At 52.3% G+C, this 10,677-nt stretch overlaps 53 non-coding genes across 53 annotated transcripts in view; 33 read left to right on the top strand and 20 right to left on the bottom strand.

Moving 5' to 3' along the window:
- LOC147662507 (5S ribosomal RNA) overlaps positions 1-105 on the top strand; it is a 119-nt gene extending 14 nt beyond the window's left edge. The window contains exon 1 of the ribosomal RNA XR_015305685.1: positions 1-105. This exon is cut by the window's left edge and continues 14 nt beyond it. This is a non-coding gene — a ribosomal RNA (5S ribosomal RNA).
- Positions 106-184: 79 nt separating this feature from the next.
- Positions 185-303, top strand: LOC147662506 (5S ribosomal RNA). Its single transcript, XR_015305683.1, has one exon. It is a non-coding gene; the product is annotated as a 5S ribosomal RNA (ribosomal RNA).
- Positions 304-382: 79 nt separating this feature from the next.
- Positions 383-501, top strand: LOC147662505 (5S ribosomal RNA). Its single transcript, XR_015305682.1, has one exon. It is a non-coding gene; the product is annotated as a 5S ribosomal RNA (ribosomal RNA).
- Positions 502-581: 80 nt separating this feature from the next.
- On the top strand, positions 582-700 carry LOC147662504 (5S ribosomal RNA). The gene has a single exon (XR_015305681.1). It is a non-coding gene; the product is annotated as a 5S ribosomal RNA (ribosomal RNA).
- Positions 701-779: 79 nt separating this feature from the next.
- Positions 780-898, top strand: LOC147662503 (5S ribosomal RNA). The gene has a single exon (XR_015305680.1). It is a non-coding gene; the product is annotated as a 5S ribosomal RNA (ribosomal RNA).
- Positions 899-978: 80 nt separating this feature from the next.
- Positions 979-1,097, top strand: LOC147662502 (5S ribosomal RNA). Its single transcript, XR_015305679.1, has one exon. It is a non-coding gene; the product is annotated as a 5S ribosomal RNA (ribosomal RNA).
- A 79-nt stretch (positions 1,098-1,176) lies between these two features.
- Positions 1,177-1,295, top strand: LOC147662501 (5S ribosomal RNA). The gene has a single exon (XR_015305678.1). It is a non-coding gene; the product is annotated as a 5S ribosomal RNA (ribosomal RNA).
- Positions 1,296-1,374: 79 nt separating this feature from the next.
- LOC147662500 (5S ribosomal RNA) lies at positions 1,375-1,493 on the top strand. Its single transcript, XR_015305677.1, has one exon. It is a non-coding gene; the product is annotated as a 5S ribosomal RNA (ribosomal RNA).
- A 79-nt stretch (positions 1,494-1,572) lies between these two features.
- Positions 1,573-1,691, top strand: LOC147662499 (5S ribosomal RNA). The gene has a single exon (XR_015305676.1). It is a non-coding gene; the product is annotated as a 5S ribosomal RNA (ribosomal RNA).
- Positions 1,692-1,771: 80 nt separating this feature from the next.
- Positions 1,772-1,890, top strand: LOC147662498 (5S ribosomal RNA). The gene has a single exon (XR_015305675.1). It is a non-coding gene; the product is annotated as a 5S ribosomal RNA (ribosomal RNA).
- Positions 1,891-1,970: 80 nt separating this feature from the next.
- Positions 1,971-2,089, top strand: LOC147662497 (5S ribosomal RNA). Its single transcript, XR_015305674.1, has one exon. It is a non-coding gene; the product is annotated as a 5S ribosomal RNA (ribosomal RNA).
- Positions 2,090-2,169: 80 nt separating this feature from the next.
- On the top strand, positions 2,170-2,288 carry LOC147662496 (5S ribosomal RNA). Its single transcript, XR_015305672.1, has one exon. It is a non-coding gene; the product is annotated as a 5S ribosomal RNA (ribosomal RNA).
- Positions 2,289-2,368: 80 nt separating this feature from the next.
- Positions 2,369-2,487, top strand: LOC147662495 (5S ribosomal RNA). Its single transcript, XR_015305671.1, has one exon. It is a non-coding gene; the product is annotated as a 5S ribosomal RNA (ribosomal RNA).
- Positions 2,488-2,567: 80 nt separating this feature from the next.
- LOC147662494 (5S ribosomal RNA) lies at positions 2,568-2,686 on the top strand. The gene has a single exon (XR_015305670.1). It is a non-coding gene; the product is annotated as a 5S ribosomal RNA (ribosomal RNA).
- An 80-nt stretch (positions 2,687-2,766) lies between these two features.
- Positions 2,767-2,885, top strand: LOC147662493 (5S ribosomal RNA). Its single transcript, XR_015305669.1, has one exon. It is a non-coding gene; the product is annotated as a 5S ribosomal RNA (ribosomal RNA).
- Positions 2,886-2,965: 80 nt separating this feature from the next.
- Positions 2,966-3,084, top strand: LOC147662492 (5S ribosomal RNA). The gene has a single exon (XR_015305668.1). It is a non-coding gene; the product is annotated as a 5S ribosomal RNA (ribosomal RNA).
- An 80-nt stretch (positions 3,085-3,164) lies between these two features.
- LOC147662491 (5S ribosomal RNA) lies at positions 3,165-3,283 on the top strand. Its single transcript, XR_015305667.1, has one exon. It is a non-coding gene; the product is annotated as a 5S ribosomal RNA (ribosomal RNA).
- An 80-nt stretch (positions 3,284-3,363) lies between these two features.
- LOC147662490 (5S ribosomal RNA) lies at positions 3,364-3,482 on the top strand. Its single transcript, XR_015305666.1, has one exon. It is a non-coding gene; the product is annotated as a 5S ribosomal RNA (ribosomal RNA).
- An 80-nt stretch (positions 3,483-3,562) lies between these two features.
- On the top strand, positions 3,563-3,681 carry LOC147662489 (5S ribosomal RNA). Its single transcript, XR_015305665.1, has one exon. It is a non-coding gene; the product is annotated as a 5S ribosomal RNA (ribosomal RNA).
- Positions 3,682-3,761: 80 nt separating this feature from the next.
- On the top strand, positions 3,762-3,880 carry LOC147662488 (5S ribosomal RNA). The gene has a single exon (XR_015305664.1). It is a non-coding gene; the product is annotated as a 5S ribosomal RNA (ribosomal RNA).
- Positions 3,881-3,960: 80 nt separating this feature from the next.
- On the top strand, positions 3,961-4,079 carry LOC147662487 (5S ribosomal RNA). The gene has a single exon (XR_015305663.1). It is a non-coding gene; the product is annotated as a 5S ribosomal RNA (ribosomal RNA).
- Positions 4,080-4,159: 80 nt separating this feature from the next.
- On the top strand, positions 4,160-4,278 carry LOC147662486 (5S ribosomal RNA). The gene has a single exon (XR_015305661.1). It is a non-coding gene; the product is annotated as a 5S ribosomal RNA (ribosomal RNA).
- An 80-nt stretch (positions 4,279-4,358) lies between these two features.
- LOC147662485 (5S ribosomal RNA) lies at positions 4,359-4,477 on the top strand. Its single transcript, XR_015305660.1, has one exon. It is a non-coding gene; the product is annotated as a 5S ribosomal RNA (ribosomal RNA).
- An 80-nt stretch (positions 4,478-4,557) lies between these two features.
- LOC147662484 (5S ribosomal RNA) lies at positions 4,558-4,676 on the top strand. Its single transcript, XR_015305659.1, has one exon. It is a non-coding gene; the product is annotated as a 5S ribosomal RNA (ribosomal RNA).
- An 80-nt stretch (positions 4,677-4,756) lies between these two features.
- On the top strand, positions 4,757-4,875 carry LOC147662483 (5S ribosomal RNA). The gene has a single exon (XR_015305658.1). It is a non-coding gene; the product is annotated as a 5S ribosomal RNA (ribosomal RNA).
- Positions 4,876-4,955: 80 nt separating this feature from the next.
- On the top strand, positions 4,956-5,074 carry LOC147662482 (5S ribosomal RNA). Its single transcript, XR_015305657.1, has one exon. It is a non-coding gene; the product is annotated as a 5S ribosomal RNA (ribosomal RNA).
- An 80-nt stretch (positions 5,075-5,154) lies between these two features.
- LOC147662481 (5S ribosomal RNA) lies at positions 5,155-5,273 on the top strand. The gene has a single exon (XR_015305655.1). It is a non-coding gene; the product is annotated as a 5S ribosomal RNA (ribosomal RNA).
- Positions 5,274-5,353: 80 nt separating this feature from the next.
- On the top strand, positions 5,354-5,472 carry LOC147662480 (5S ribosomal RNA). Its single transcript, XR_015305654.1, has one exon. It is a non-coding gene; the product is annotated as a 5S ribosomal RNA (ribosomal RNA).
- An 80-nt stretch (positions 5,473-5,552) lies between these two features.
- On the top strand, positions 5,553-5,671 carry LOC147662479 (5S ribosomal RNA). Its single transcript, XR_015305653.1, has one exon. It is a non-coding gene; the product is annotated as a 5S ribosomal RNA (ribosomal RNA).
- An 80-nt stretch (positions 5,672-5,751) lies between these two features.
- On the top strand, positions 5,752-5,870 carry LOC147662478 (5S ribosomal RNA). Its single transcript, XR_015305652.1, has one exon. It is a non-coding gene; the product is annotated as a 5S ribosomal RNA (ribosomal RNA).
- An 80-nt stretch (positions 5,871-5,950) lies between these two features.
- Positions 5,951-6,069, top strand: LOC147662477 (5S ribosomal RNA). The gene has a single exon (XR_015305651.1). It is a non-coding gene; the product is annotated as a 5S ribosomal RNA (ribosomal RNA).
- An 80-nt stretch (positions 6,070-6,149) lies between these two features.
- LOC147662476 (5S ribosomal RNA) lies at positions 6,150-6,268 on the top strand. The gene has a single exon (XR_015305649.1). It is a non-coding gene; the product is annotated as a 5S ribosomal RNA (ribosomal RNA).
- An 80-nt stretch (positions 6,269-6,348) lies between these two features.
- On the top strand, positions 6,349-6,466 carry LOC147662475 (5S ribosomal RNA). The gene has a single exon (XR_015305777.1). It is a non-coding gene; the product is annotated as a 5S ribosomal RNA (ribosomal RNA).
- A 289-nt stretch (positions 6,467-6,755) lies between these two features.
- On the bottom strand, positions 6,756-6,874 carry LOC147662474 (5S ribosomal RNA). The gene has a single exon (XR_015305648.1). It is a non-coding gene; the product is annotated as a 5S ribosomal RNA (ribosomal RNA).
- Positions 6,875-6,954: 80 nt separating this feature from the next.
- On the bottom strand, positions 6,955-7,073 carry LOC147662473 (5S ribosomal RNA). Its single transcript, XR_015305758.1, has one exon. It is a non-coding gene; the product is annotated as a 5S ribosomal RNA (ribosomal RNA).
- An 80-nt stretch (positions 7,074-7,153) lies between these two features.
- LOC147662472 (5S ribosomal RNA) lies at positions 7,154-7,272 on the bottom strand. Its single transcript, XR_015305647.1, has one exon. It is a non-coding gene; the product is annotated as a 5S ribosomal RNA (ribosomal RNA).
- Positions 7,273-7,352: 80 nt separating this feature from the next.
- On the bottom strand, positions 7,353-7,471 carry LOC147662471 (5S ribosomal RNA). Its single transcript, XR_015305646.1, has one exon. It is a non-coding gene; the product is annotated as a 5S ribosomal RNA (ribosomal RNA).
- An 80-nt stretch (positions 7,472-7,551) lies between these two features.
- LOC147662470 (5S ribosomal RNA) lies at positions 7,552-7,670 on the bottom strand. The gene has a single exon (XR_015305645.1). It is a non-coding gene; the product is annotated as a 5S ribosomal RNA (ribosomal RNA).
- Positions 7,671-7,750: 80 nt separating this feature from the next.
- Positions 7,751-7,869, bottom strand: LOC147662469 (5S ribosomal RNA). Its single transcript, XR_015305644.1, has one exon. It is a non-coding gene; the product is annotated as a 5S ribosomal RNA (ribosomal RNA).
- Positions 7,870-7,949: 80 nt separating this feature from the next.
- LOC147662468 (5S ribosomal RNA) lies at positions 7,950-8,069 on the bottom strand. The gene has a single exon (XR_015305771.1). It is a non-coding gene; the product is annotated as a 5S ribosomal RNA (ribosomal RNA).
- An 80-nt stretch (positions 8,070-8,149) lies between these two features.
- LOC147662467 (5S ribosomal RNA) lies at positions 8,150-8,268 on the bottom strand. The gene has a single exon (XR_015305643.1). It is a non-coding gene; the product is annotated as a 5S ribosomal RNA (ribosomal RNA).
- An 80-nt stretch (positions 8,269-8,348) lies between these two features.
- LOC147662466 (5S ribosomal RNA) lies at positions 8,349-8,467 on the bottom strand. The gene has a single exon (XR_015305642.1). It is a non-coding gene; the product is annotated as a 5S ribosomal RNA (ribosomal RNA).
- Positions 8,468-8,546: 79 nt separating this feature from the next.
- Positions 8,547-8,664, bottom strand: LOC147662465 (5S ribosomal RNA). Its single transcript, XR_015305778.1, has one exon. It is a non-coding gene; the product is annotated as a 5S ribosomal RNA (ribosomal RNA).
- Positions 8,665-8,744: 80 nt separating this feature from the next.
- Positions 8,745-8,863, bottom strand: LOC147662464 (5S ribosomal RNA). Its single transcript, XR_015305641.1, has one exon. It is a non-coding gene; the product is annotated as a 5S ribosomal RNA (ribosomal RNA).
- An 80-nt stretch (positions 8,864-8,943) lies between these two features.
- On the bottom strand, positions 8,944-9,062 carry LOC147662463 (5S ribosomal RNA). Its single transcript, XR_015305640.1, has one exon. It is a non-coding gene; the product is annotated as a 5S ribosomal RNA (ribosomal RNA).
- An 80-nt stretch (positions 9,063-9,142) lies between these two features.
- Positions 9,143-9,261, bottom strand: LOC147662462 (5S ribosomal RNA). Its single transcript, XR_015305638.1, has one exon. It is a non-coding gene; the product is annotated as a 5S ribosomal RNA (ribosomal RNA).
- Positions 9,262-9,341: 80 nt separating this feature from the next.
- On the bottom strand, positions 9,342-9,460 carry LOC147662461 (5S ribosomal RNA). Its single transcript, XR_015305637.1, has one exon. It is a non-coding gene; the product is annotated as a 5S ribosomal RNA (ribosomal RNA).
- An 80-nt stretch (positions 9,461-9,540) lies between these two features.
- On the bottom strand, positions 9,541-9,659 carry LOC147662460 (5S ribosomal RNA). Its single transcript, XR_015305636.1, has one exon. It is a non-coding gene; the product is annotated as a 5S ribosomal RNA (ribosomal RNA).
- Positions 9,660-9,739: 80 nt separating this feature from the next.
- Positions 9,740-9,858, bottom strand: LOC147662459 (5S ribosomal RNA). Its single transcript, XR_015305635.1, has one exon. It is a non-coding gene; the product is annotated as a 5S ribosomal RNA (ribosomal RNA).
- An 80-nt stretch (positions 9,859-9,938) lies between these two features.
- Positions 9,939-10,057, bottom strand: LOC147662458 (5S ribosomal RNA). Its single transcript, XR_015305634.1, has one exon. It is a non-coding gene; the product is annotated as a 5S ribosomal RNA (ribosomal RNA).
- Positions 10,058-10,137: 80 nt separating this feature from the next.
- LOC147662457 (5S ribosomal RNA) lies at positions 10,138-10,256 on the bottom strand. The gene has a single exon (XR_015305633.1). It is a non-coding gene; the product is annotated as a 5S ribosomal RNA (ribosomal RNA).
- An 80-nt stretch (positions 10,257-10,336) lies between these two features.
- On the bottom strand, positions 10,337-10,455 carry LOC147662456 (5S ribosomal RNA). Its single transcript, XR_015305632.1, has one exon. It is a non-coding gene; the product is annotated as a 5S ribosomal RNA (ribosomal RNA).
- An 80-nt stretch (positions 10,456-10,535) lies between these two features.
- On the bottom strand, positions 10,536-10,654 carry LOC147662455 (5S ribosomal RNA). Its single transcript, XR_015305631.1, has one exon. It is a non-coding gene; the product is annotated as a 5S ribosomal RNA (ribosomal RNA).
- Between the last annotated feature and the right edge of the window lie 23 nt (positions 10,655-10,677).

Here is a 10,677-nt window from a genome sequence, read left to right as displayed (position 1 = left end):
CACCCTGAAAGCACCTGATCTCGTCCGATCTCAGAAGTTAAGCAGGGTCGGGCCTGGTTAGTACCTGGATGGGAGACCGCCTGGGAATACCAGGTGCTGTAGGCTTTTTTTTTCAGAGTGGTTTGCTTGCTTGTACTGAAGCTGAGCGAAGAAAGCTAAGAGGCCCAAAACCAGTGCTCCTAGAGCCTACGGCCATACCACCCTGAAAGCACCTGATCTCGTCCGATCTCAGAAGTTAAGCAGGGTCGGGCCTGGTTAGTACCTGGATGGGAGACCGCCTGGGAATACCAGGTGCTGTAGGCTTTTTTTTTCAGAGTGGTTTGCTTGCTTGTACTGAAGCTGAGCGAAGAAAGCTAAGAGGCCCAAAACCAGTGCTCCTAGAGCCTACGGCCATACCACCCTGAAAGCACCTGATCTCGTCCGATCTCAGAAGTTAAGCAGGGTCGGGCCTGGTTAGTACCTGGATGGGAGACCGCCTGGGAATACCAGGTGCTGTAGGCTTTTTTTTTTCAGAGTGGTTTGCTTGCTTGTACTGAAGCTGAGCGAAGAAAGCTAAGAGGCCCAAAACCAGTGCTCCTAGAGCCTACGGCCATACCACCCTGAAAGCACCTGATCTCGTCCGATCTCAGAAGTTAAGCAGGGTCGGGCCTGGTTAGTACCTGGATGGGAGACCGCCTGGGAATACCAGGTGCTGTAGGCTTTTTTTTTCAGAGTGGTTTGCTTGCTTGTACTGAAGCTGAGCGAAGAAAGCTAAGAGGCCCAAAACCAGTGCTCCTAGAGCCTACGGCCATACCACCCTGAAAGCACCTGATCTCGTCCGATCTCAGAAGTTAAGCAGGGTCGGGCCTGGTTAGTACCTGGATGGGAGACCGCCTGGGAATACCAGGTGCTGTAGGCTTTTTTTTTTCAGAGTGGTTTGCTTGCTTGTACTGAAGCTGAGCGAAGAAAGCTAAGAGGCCCAAAACCAGTGCTCCTAGAGCCTACGGCCATACCACCCTGAAAGCACCTGATCTCGTCCGATCTCAGAAGTTAAGCAGGGTCGGGCCTGGTTAGTACCTGGATGGGAGACCGCCTGGGAATACCAGGTGCTGTAGGCTTTTTTTTTCAGAGTGGTTTGCTTGCTTGTACTGAAGCTGAGCGAAGAAAGCTAAGAGGCCCAAAACCAGTGCTCCTAGAGCCTACGGCCATACCACCCTGAAAGCACCTGATCTCGTCCGATCTCAGAAGTTAAGCAGGGTCGGGCCTGGTTAGTACCTGGATGGGAGACCGCCTGGGAATACCAGGTGCTGTAGGCTTTTTTTTTCAGAGTGGTTTGCTTGCTTGTACTGAAGCTGAGCGAAGAAAGCTAAGAGGCCCAAAACCAGTGCTCCTAGAGCCTACGGCCATACCACCCTGAAAGCACCTGATCTCGTCCGATCTCAGAAGTTAAGCAGGGTCGGGCCTGGTTAGTACCTGGATGGGAGACCGCCTGGGAATACCAGGTGCTGTAGGCTTTTTTTTTCAGAGTGGTTTGCTTGCTTGTACTGAAGCTGAGCGAAGAAAGCTAAGAGGCCCAAAACCAGTGCTCCTAGAGCCTACGGCCATACCACCCTGAAAGCACCTGATCTCGTCCGATCTCAGAAGTTAAGCAGGGTCGGGCCTGGTTAGTACCTGGATGGGAGACCGCCTGGGAATACCAGGTGCTGTAGGCTTTTTTTTTTCAGAGTGGTTTGCTTGCTTGTACTGAAGCTGAGCGAAGAAAGCTAAGAGGCCCAAAACCAGTGCTCCTAGAGCCTACGGCCATACCACCCTGAAAGCACCTGATCTCGTCCGATCTCAGAAGTTAAGCAGGGTCGGGCCTGGTTAGTACCTGGATGGGAGACCGCCTGGGAATACCAGGTGCTGTAGGCTTTTTTTTTTCAGAGTGGTTTGCTTGCTTGTACTGAAGCTGAGCGAAGAAAGCTAAGAGGCCCAAAACCAGTGCTCCTAGAGCCTACGGCCATACCACCCTGAAAGCACCTGATCTCGTCCGATCTCAGAAGTTAAGCAGGGTCGGGCCTGGTTAGTACCTGGATGGGAGACCGCCTGGGAATACCAGGTGCTGTAGGCTTTTTTTTTTCAGAGTGGTTTGCTTGCTTGTACTGAAGCTGAGCGAAGAAAGCTAAGAGGCCCAAAACCAGTGCTCCTAGAGCCTACGGCCATACCACCCTGAAAGCACCTGATCTCGTCCGATCTCAGAAGTTAAGCAGGGTCGGGCCTGGTTAGTACCTGGATGGGAGACCGCCTGGGAATACCAGGTGCTGTAGGCTTTTTTTTTTCAGAGTGGTTTGCTTGCTTGTACTGAAGCTGAGCGAAGAAAGCTAAGAGGCCCAAAACCAGTGCTCCTAGAGCCTACGGCCATACCACCCTGAAAGCACCTGATCTCGTCCGATCTCAGAAGTTAAGCAGGGTCGGGCCTGGTTAGTACCTGGATGGGAGACCGCCTGGGAATACCAGGTGCTGTAGGCTTTTTTTTTTCAGAGTGGTTTGCTTGCTTGTACTGAAGCTGAGCGAAGAAAGCTAAGAGGCCCAAAACCAGTGCTCCTAGAGCCTACGGCCATACCACCCTGAAAGCACCTGATCTCGTCCGATCTCAGAAGTTAAGCAGGGTCGGGCCTGGTTAGTACCTGGATGGGAGACCGCCTGGGAATACCAGGTGCTGTAGGCTTTTTTTTTTCAGAGTGGTTTGCTTGCTTGTACTGAAGCTGAGCGAAGAAAGCTAAGAGGCCCAAAACCAGTGCTCCTAGAGCCTACGGCCATACCACCCTGAAAGCACCTGATCTCGTCCGATCTCAGAAGTTAAGCAGGGTCGGGCCTGGTTAGTACCTGGATGGGAGACCGCCTGGGAATACCAGGTGCTGTAGGCTTTTTTTTTTCAGAGTGGTTTGCTTGCTTGTACTGAAGCTGAGCGAAGAAAGCTAAGAGGCCCAAAACCAGTGCTCCTAGAGCCTACGGCCATACCACCCTGAAAGCACCTGATCTCGTCCGATCTCAGAAGTTAAGCAGGGTCGGGCCTGGTTAGTACCTGGATGGGAGACCGCCTGGGAATACCAGGTGCTGTAGGCTTTTTTTTTTCAGAGTGGTTTGCTTGCTTGTACTGAAGCTGAGCGAAGAAAGCTAAGAGGCCCAAAACCAGTGCTCCTAGAGCCTACGGCCATACCACCCTGAAAGCACCTGATCTCGTCCGATCTCAGAAGTTAAGCAGGGTCGGGCCTGGTTAGTACCTGGATGGGAGACCGCCTGGGAATACCAGGTGCTGTAGGCTTTTTTTTTTCAGAGTGGTTTGCTTGCTTGTACTGAAGCTGAGCGAAGAAAGCTAAGAGGCCCAAAACCAGTGCTCCTAGAGCCTACGGCCATACCACCCTGAAAGCACCTGATCTCGTCCGATCTCAGAAGTTAAGCAGGGTCGGGCCTGGTTAGTACCTGGATGGGAGACCGCCTGGGAATACCAGGTGCTGTAGGCTTTTTTTTTTCAGAGTGGTTTGCTTGCTTGTACTGAAGCTGAGCGAAGAAAGCTAAGAGGCCCAAAACCAGTGCTCCTAGAGCCTACGGCCATACCACCCTGAAAGCACCTGATCTCGTCCGATCTCAGAAGTTAAGCAGGGTCGGGCCTGGTTAGTACCTGGATGGGAGACCGCCTGGGAATACCAGGTGCTGTAGGCTTTTTTTTTTCAGAGTGGTTTGCTTGCTTGTACTGAAGCTGAGCGAAGAAAGCTAAGAGGCCCAAAACCAGTGCTCCTAGAGCCTACGGCCATACCACCCTGAAAGCACCTGATCTCGTCCGATCTCAGAAGTTAAGCAGGGTCGGGCCTGGTTAGTACCTGGATGGGAGACCGCCTGGGAATACCAGGTGCTGTAGGCTTTTTTTTTTCAGAGTGGTTTGCTTGCTTGTACTGAAGCTGAGCGAAGAAAGCTAAGAGGCCCAAAACCAGTGCTCCTAGAGCCTACGGCCATACCACCCTGAAAGCACCTGATCTCGTCCGATCTCAGAAGTTAAGCAGGGTCGGGCCTGGTTAGTACCTGGATGGGAGACCGCCTGGGAATACCAGGTGCTGTAGGCTTTTTTTTTTCAGAGTGGTTTGCTTGCTTGTACTGAAGCTGAGCGAAGAAAGCTAAGAGGCCCAAAACCAGTGCTCCTAGAGCCTACGGCCATACCACCCTGAAAGCACCTGATCTCGTCCGATCTCAGAAGTTAAGCAGGGTCGGGCCTGGTTAGTACCTGGATGGGAGACCGCCTGGGAATACCAGGTGCTGTAGGCTTTTTTTTTTCAGAGTGGTTTGCTTGCTTGTACTGAAGCTGAGCGAAGAAAGCTAAGAGGCCCAAAACCAGTGCTCCTAGAGCCTACGGCCATACCACCCTGAAAGCACCTGATCTCGTCCGATCTCAGAAGTTAAGCAGGGTCGGGCCTGGTTAGTACCTGGATGGGAGACCGCCTGGGAATACCAGGTGCTGTAGGCTTTTTTTTTTCAGAGTGGTTTGCTTGCTTGTACTGAAGCTGAGCGAAGAAAGCTAAGAGGCCCAAAACCAGTGCTCCTAGAGCCTACGGCCATACCACCCTGAAAGCACCTGATCTCGTCCGATCTCAGAAGTTAAGCAGGGTCGGGCCTGGTTAGTACCTGGATGGGAGACCGCCTGGGAATACCAGGTGCTGTAGGCTTTTTTTTTTCAGAGTGGTTTGCTTGCTTGTACTGAAGCTGAGCGAAGAAAGCTAAGAGGCCCAAAACCAGTGCTCCTAGAGCCTACGGCCATACCACCCTGAAAGCACCTGATCTCGTCCGATCTCAGAAGTTAAGCAGGGTCGGGCCTGGTTAGTACCTGGATGGGAGACCGCCTGGGAATACCAGGTGCTGTAGGCTTTTTTTTTTCAGAGTGGTTTGCTTGCTTGTACTGAAGCTGAGCGAAGAAAGCTAAGAGGCCCAAAACCAGTGCTCCTAGAGCCTACGGCCATACCACCCTGAAAGCACCTGATCTCGTCCGATCTCAGAAGTTAAGCAGGGTCGGGCCTGGTTAGTACCTGGATGGGAGACCGCCTGGGAATACCAGGTGCTGTAGGCTTTTTTTTTTCAGAGTGGTTTGCTTGCTTGTACTGAAGCTGAGCGAAGAAAGCTAAGAGGCCCAAAACCAGTGCTCCTAGAGCCTACGGCCATACCACCCTGAAAGCACCTGATCTCGTCCGATCTCAGAAGTTAAGCAGGGTCGGGCCTGGTTAGTACCTGGATGGGAGACCGCCTGGGAATACCAGGTGCTGTAGGCTTTTTTTTTTCAGAGTGGTTTGCTTGCTTGTACTGAAGCTGAGCGAAGAAAGCTAAGAGGCCCAAAACCAGTGCTCCTAGAGCCTACGGCCATACCACCCTGAAAGCACCTGATCTCGTCCGATCTCAGAAGTTAAGCAGGGTCGGGCCTGGTTAGTACCTGGATGGGAGACCGCCTGGGAATACCAGGTGCTGTAGGCTTTTTTTTTTCAGAGTGGTTTGCTTGCTTGTACTGAAGCTGAGCGAAGAAAGCTAAGAGGCCCAAAACCAGTGCTCCTAGAGCCTACGGCCATACCACCCTGAAAGCACCTGATCTCGTCCGATCTCAGAAGTTAAGCAGGGTCGGGCCTGGTTAGTACCTGGATGGGAGACCGCCTGGGAATACCAGGTGCTGTAGGCTTTTTTTTTTCAGAGTGGTTTGCTTGCTTGTACTGAAGCTGAGCGAAGAAAGCTAAGAGGCCCAAAACCAGTGCTCCTAGAGCCTACGGCCATACCACCCTGAAAGCACCTGATCTCGTCCGATCTCAGAAGTTAAGCAGGGTCGGGCCTGGTTAGTACCTGGATGGGAGACCGCCTGGGAATACCAGGTGCTGTAGGCTTTTTTTTTTCAGAGTGGTTTGCTTGCTTGTACTGAAGCTGAGCGAAGAAAGCTAAGAGGCCCAAAACCAGTGCTCCTAGAGCCTACGGCCATACCACCCTGAAAGCACCTGATCTCGTCCGATCTCAGAAGTTAAGCAGGGTCGGGCCTGGTTAGTACCTGGATGGGAGACCGCCTGGGAATACCAGGTGCTGTAGGCTTTTTTTTTTCAGAGTGGTTTGCTTGCTTGTACTGAAGCTGAGCGAAGAAAGCTAAGAGGCCCAAAACCAGTGCTCCTAGAGCCTACGGCCATACCACCCTGAAAGCACCTGATCTCGTCCGATCTCAGAAGTTAAGCAGGGTCGGGCCTGGTTAGTACCTGGATGGGAGACCGCCTGGGAATACCAGGTGCTGTAGGCTTTTTTTTTTCAGAGTGGTTTGCTTGCTTGTACTGAAGCTGAGCGAAGAAAGCTAAGAGGCCCAAAACCAGTGCTCCTAGAGCCTACGGCCATACCACCCTGAAAGCACCTGATCTCGTCCGATCTCAAAGTTAAGCAGGGTCGGGCCTGGTTAGTACCTGGATGGGAGACCGCCTGGGAATACCAGGTGCTGTAGGCTTTTTTTTTTCAGAGTGGTTTGCTTGCTTGTACTGAAGCTGAGCGAAGAAAGCTAAGAGGCCCAAAACCAGTGCTCCTAGAGCCTACGGCCATACCACCCTGAAAGCACCTGATCTCGTCCCTCCCATCCAGGTACTAACCAGGCCCGACCCTGCTTAACTTCTGAGATCGGACGAGATCAGGTGCTTTCAGGGTGGTATGGCCGTAGGCTCTAGGAGCACTGGTTTTGGGCCTCTTAGCTTTCTTCGCTCAGCTTCAGTACAAGCAAGCAAACCACTCTGAAAAAAAAAAGCCTACAGCACCTGGTATTCCCAGGCGGTCTCCCATCCAGGTACTAACCAGGCCCGACCCTGCTTAACTTCTGAGATCGGACGAGATCAGGTGCTTTCAGGGTGGTATGGCCGTAGGCTCTAGGAGCACTGGTTTTGGGCCTCTTAGCTTTCTTCGCTCAGCTTCAGTACAAGCAAGCAAACCACTCTGAAAAAAAAAAGCCTACAGCACCTGGTATTCCCAGGCGGTCTCCCATCCAGGTACTAACCAGGCCTGACCCTGCTTAACTTCTGAGATCGGACGAGATCAGGTGCTTTCAGGGTGGTATGGCCGTAGGCTCTAGGAGCACTGGTTTTGGGCCTCTTAGCTTTCTTCGCTCAGCTTCAGTACAAGCAAGCAAACCACTCTGAAAAAAAAAAGCCTACAGCACCTGGTATTCCCAGGCGGTCTCCCATCCAGGTACTAACCAGGCCCGACCCTGCTTAACTTCTGAGATCGGACGAGATCAGGTGCTTTCAGGGTGGTATGGCCGTAGGCTCTAGGAGCACTGGTTTTGGGCCTCTTAGCTTTCTTCGCTCAGCTTCAGTACAAGCAAGCAAACCACTCTGAAAAAAAAAAGCCTACAGCACCTGGTATTCCCAGGCGGTCTCCCATCCAGGTACTAACCAGGCCCGACCCTGCTTAACTTCTGAGATCGGACGAGATCAGGTGCTTTCAGGGTGGTATGGCCGTAGGCTCTAGGAGCACTGGTTTTGGGCCTCTTAGCTTTCTTCGCTCAGCTTCAGTACAAGCAAGCAAACCACTCTGAAAAAAAAAAGCCTACAGCACCTGGTATTCCCAGGCGGTCTCCCATCCAGGTACTAACCAGGCCCGACCCTGCTTAACTTCTGAGATCGGACGAGATCAGGTGCTTTCAGGGTGGTATGGCCGTAGGCTCTAGGAGCACTGGTTTTGGGCCTCTTAGCTTTCTTCGCTCAGCTTCAGTACAAGCAAGCAAACCACTCTGAAAAAAAAAAGCCTACAGCACCTGGTATTCCCAGGCGGTCTCCCATCCAGGTACTAACCAGGCCCGACCCTGCTTAACTTCTGAGATCGGACGAGATCAGGTGCTTTCAGGGTGGTATGGCCGTAGGCTCTAGGAGCACTGGTTTTGGGCCTCTTAGCTTTCTTCGCTCAGCTTCAGTACAAGCAAGCAAACCACTCTGAAAAAAAAAAGCCTACAGCACCTGGTATTCCCAGGCGGTCTCCCATCCAGGTACTAACCAGGCCCGACCCCTGCTTAACTTCTGAGATCGGACGAGATCAGGTGCTTTCAGGGTGGTATGGCCGTAGGCTCTAGGAGCACTGGTTTTGGGCCTCTTAGCTTTCTTCGCTCAGCTTCAGTACAAGCAAGCAAACCACTCTGAAAAAAAAAAGCCTACAGCACCTGGTATTCCCAGGCGGTCTCCCATCCAGGTACTAACCAGGCCCGACCCTGCTTAACTTCTGAGATCGGACGAGATCAGGTGCTTTCAGGGTGGTATGGCCGTAGGCTCTAGGAGCACTGGTTTTGGGCCTCTTAGCTTTCTTCGCTCAGCTTCAGTACAAGCAAGCAAACCACTCTGAAAAAAAAAAGCCTACAGCACCTGGTATTCCCAGGCGGTCTCCCATCCAGGTACTAACCAGGCCCGACCCTGCTTAACTTCTGAGATCGGACGAGATCAGGTGCTTTCAGGGTGGTATGGCCGTAGGCTCTAGGAGCACTGGTTTTGGGCCTCTTAGCTTTCTTCGCTCAGCTTCAGTACAAGCAAGCAAACCACTCTGAAAAAAAAAAGCTACAGCACCTGGTATTCCCAGGCGGTCTCCCATCCAGGTACTAACCAGGCCGACCCTGCTTAACTTCTGAGATCGGACGAGATCAGGTGCTTTCAGGGTGGTATGGCCGTAGGCTCTAGGAGCACTGGTTTTGGGCCTCTTAGCTTTCTTCGCTCAGCTTCAGTACAAGCAAGCAAACCACTCTGAAAAAAAAAAGCCTACAGCACCTGGTATTCCCAGGCGGTCTCCCATCCAGGTACTAACCAGGCCCGACCCTGCTTAACTTCTGAGATCGGACGAGATCAGGTGCTTTCAGGGTGGTATGGCCGTAGGCTCTAGGAGCACTGGTTTTGGGCCTCTTAGCTTTCTTCGCTCAGCTTCAGTACAAGCAAGCAAACCACTCTGAAAAAAAAAAGCCTACAGCACCTGGTATTCCCAGGCGGTCTCCCATCCAGGTACTAACCAGGCCCGACCCTGCTTAACTTCTGAGATCGGACGAGATCAGGTGCTTTCAGGGTGGTATGGCCGTAGGCTCTAGGAGCACTGGTTTTGGGCCTCTTAGCTTTCTTCGCTCAGCTTCAGTACAAGCAAGCAAACCACTCTGAAAAAAAAAAGCCTACAGCACCTGGTATTCCCAGGCGGTCTCCCATCCAGGTACTAACCAGGCCCGACCCTGCTTAACTTCTGAGATCGGACGAGATCAGGTGCTTTCAGGGTGGTATGGCCGTAGGCTCTAGGAGCACTGGTTTTGGGCCTCTTAGCTTTCTTCGCTCAGCTTCAGTACAAGCAAGCAAACCACTCTGAAAAAAAAAAGCCTACAGCACCTGGTATTCCCAGGCGGTCTCCCATCCAGGTACTAACCAGGCCCGACCCTGCTTAACTTCTGAGATCGGACGAGATCAGGTGCTTTCAGGGTGGTATGGCCGTAGGCTCTAGGAGCACTGGTTTTGGGCCTCTTAGCTTTCTTCGCTCAGCTTCAGTACAAGCAAGCAAACCACTCTGAAAAAAAAAAGCCTACAGCACCTGGTATTCCCAGGCGGTCTCCCATCCAGGTACTAACCAGGCCCGACCCTGCTTAACTTCTGAGATCGGACGAGATCAGGTGCTTTCAGGGTGGTATGGCCGTAGGCTCTAGGAGCACTGGTTTTGGGCCTCTTAGCTTTCTTCGCTCAGCTTCAGTACAAGCAAGCAAACCACTCTGAAAAAAAAAAGCCTACAGCACCTGGTATTCCCAGGCGGTCTCCCATCCAGGTACTAACCAGGCCCGACCCTGCTTAACTTCTGAGATCGGACGAGATCAGGTGCTTTCAGGGTGGTATGGCCGTAGGCTCTAGGAGCACTGGTTTTGGGCCTCTTAGCTTTCTTCGCTCAGCTTCAGTACAAGCAAGCAAACCACTCTGAAAAAAAAAAGCCTACAGCACCTGGTATTCCCAGGCGGTCTCCCATCCAGGTACTAACCAGGCCCGACCCTGCTTAACTTCTGAGATCGGACGAGATCAGGTGCTTTCAGGGTGGTATGGCCGTAGGCTCTAGGAGCACTGGTTTTGGGCCTCTTAGCTTTCTTCGCTCAGCTTCAGTACAAGCAAGCAAACCACTCTGAAAAAAAAAAGCCTACAGCACCTGGTATTCCCAGGCGGTCTCCCATCCAGGTACTAACCAGGCCCGACCCTGCTTAACTTCTGAGATCGGACGAGATCAGGTGCTTTCAGGGTGGTATGGCCGTAGGCTCTAGGAGCACTGGTTTTGGGCCTCTTAGCTTTCTTCGCTCAGCTTCAGTACAAGCAAGCAAACCACTCTGAAAAAAAAAAGCCTACAGCACCTGGTATTCCCAGGCGGTCTCCCATCCAGGTACTAACCAGGCCCGACCCTGCTTAACTTCTGAGATCGGACGAGATCAGGTGCTTTCAGGGTGGTATGGCCGTAGGCTCTAGGAGCACTGGTTTTGGGCCTCTTAGCTTTCTTCGCTCAGCTTCAGTACAAGCAAGCAAACCACTCTGAAAAAAAAAAGCCTACAGCACCTGGTATTCCCAGGCGGTCTCCCATCCAGGTACTAACCAGGCCCGACCCTGCTTAACTTCTGAGATCGGACGAGATCAGGTGCTTTCAGGGTGGTATGGCCGTAGGCTCTAGGAGCACTGGTTTTGGGCC

This window comes from Lissotriton vulgaris, unplaced genomic scaffold, assembly GCF_964263255.1.
Source record: "Lissotriton vulgaris unplaced genomic scaffold, aLisVul1.2 SCAFFOLD_10889, whole genome shotgun sequence".
NCBI lineage: Eukaryota > Metazoa > Chordata > Amphibia > Caudata > Salamandridae > Lissotriton > Lissotriton vulgaris.
This window is presented reverse-complemented; position numbering and strand designations above follow the sequence as displayed.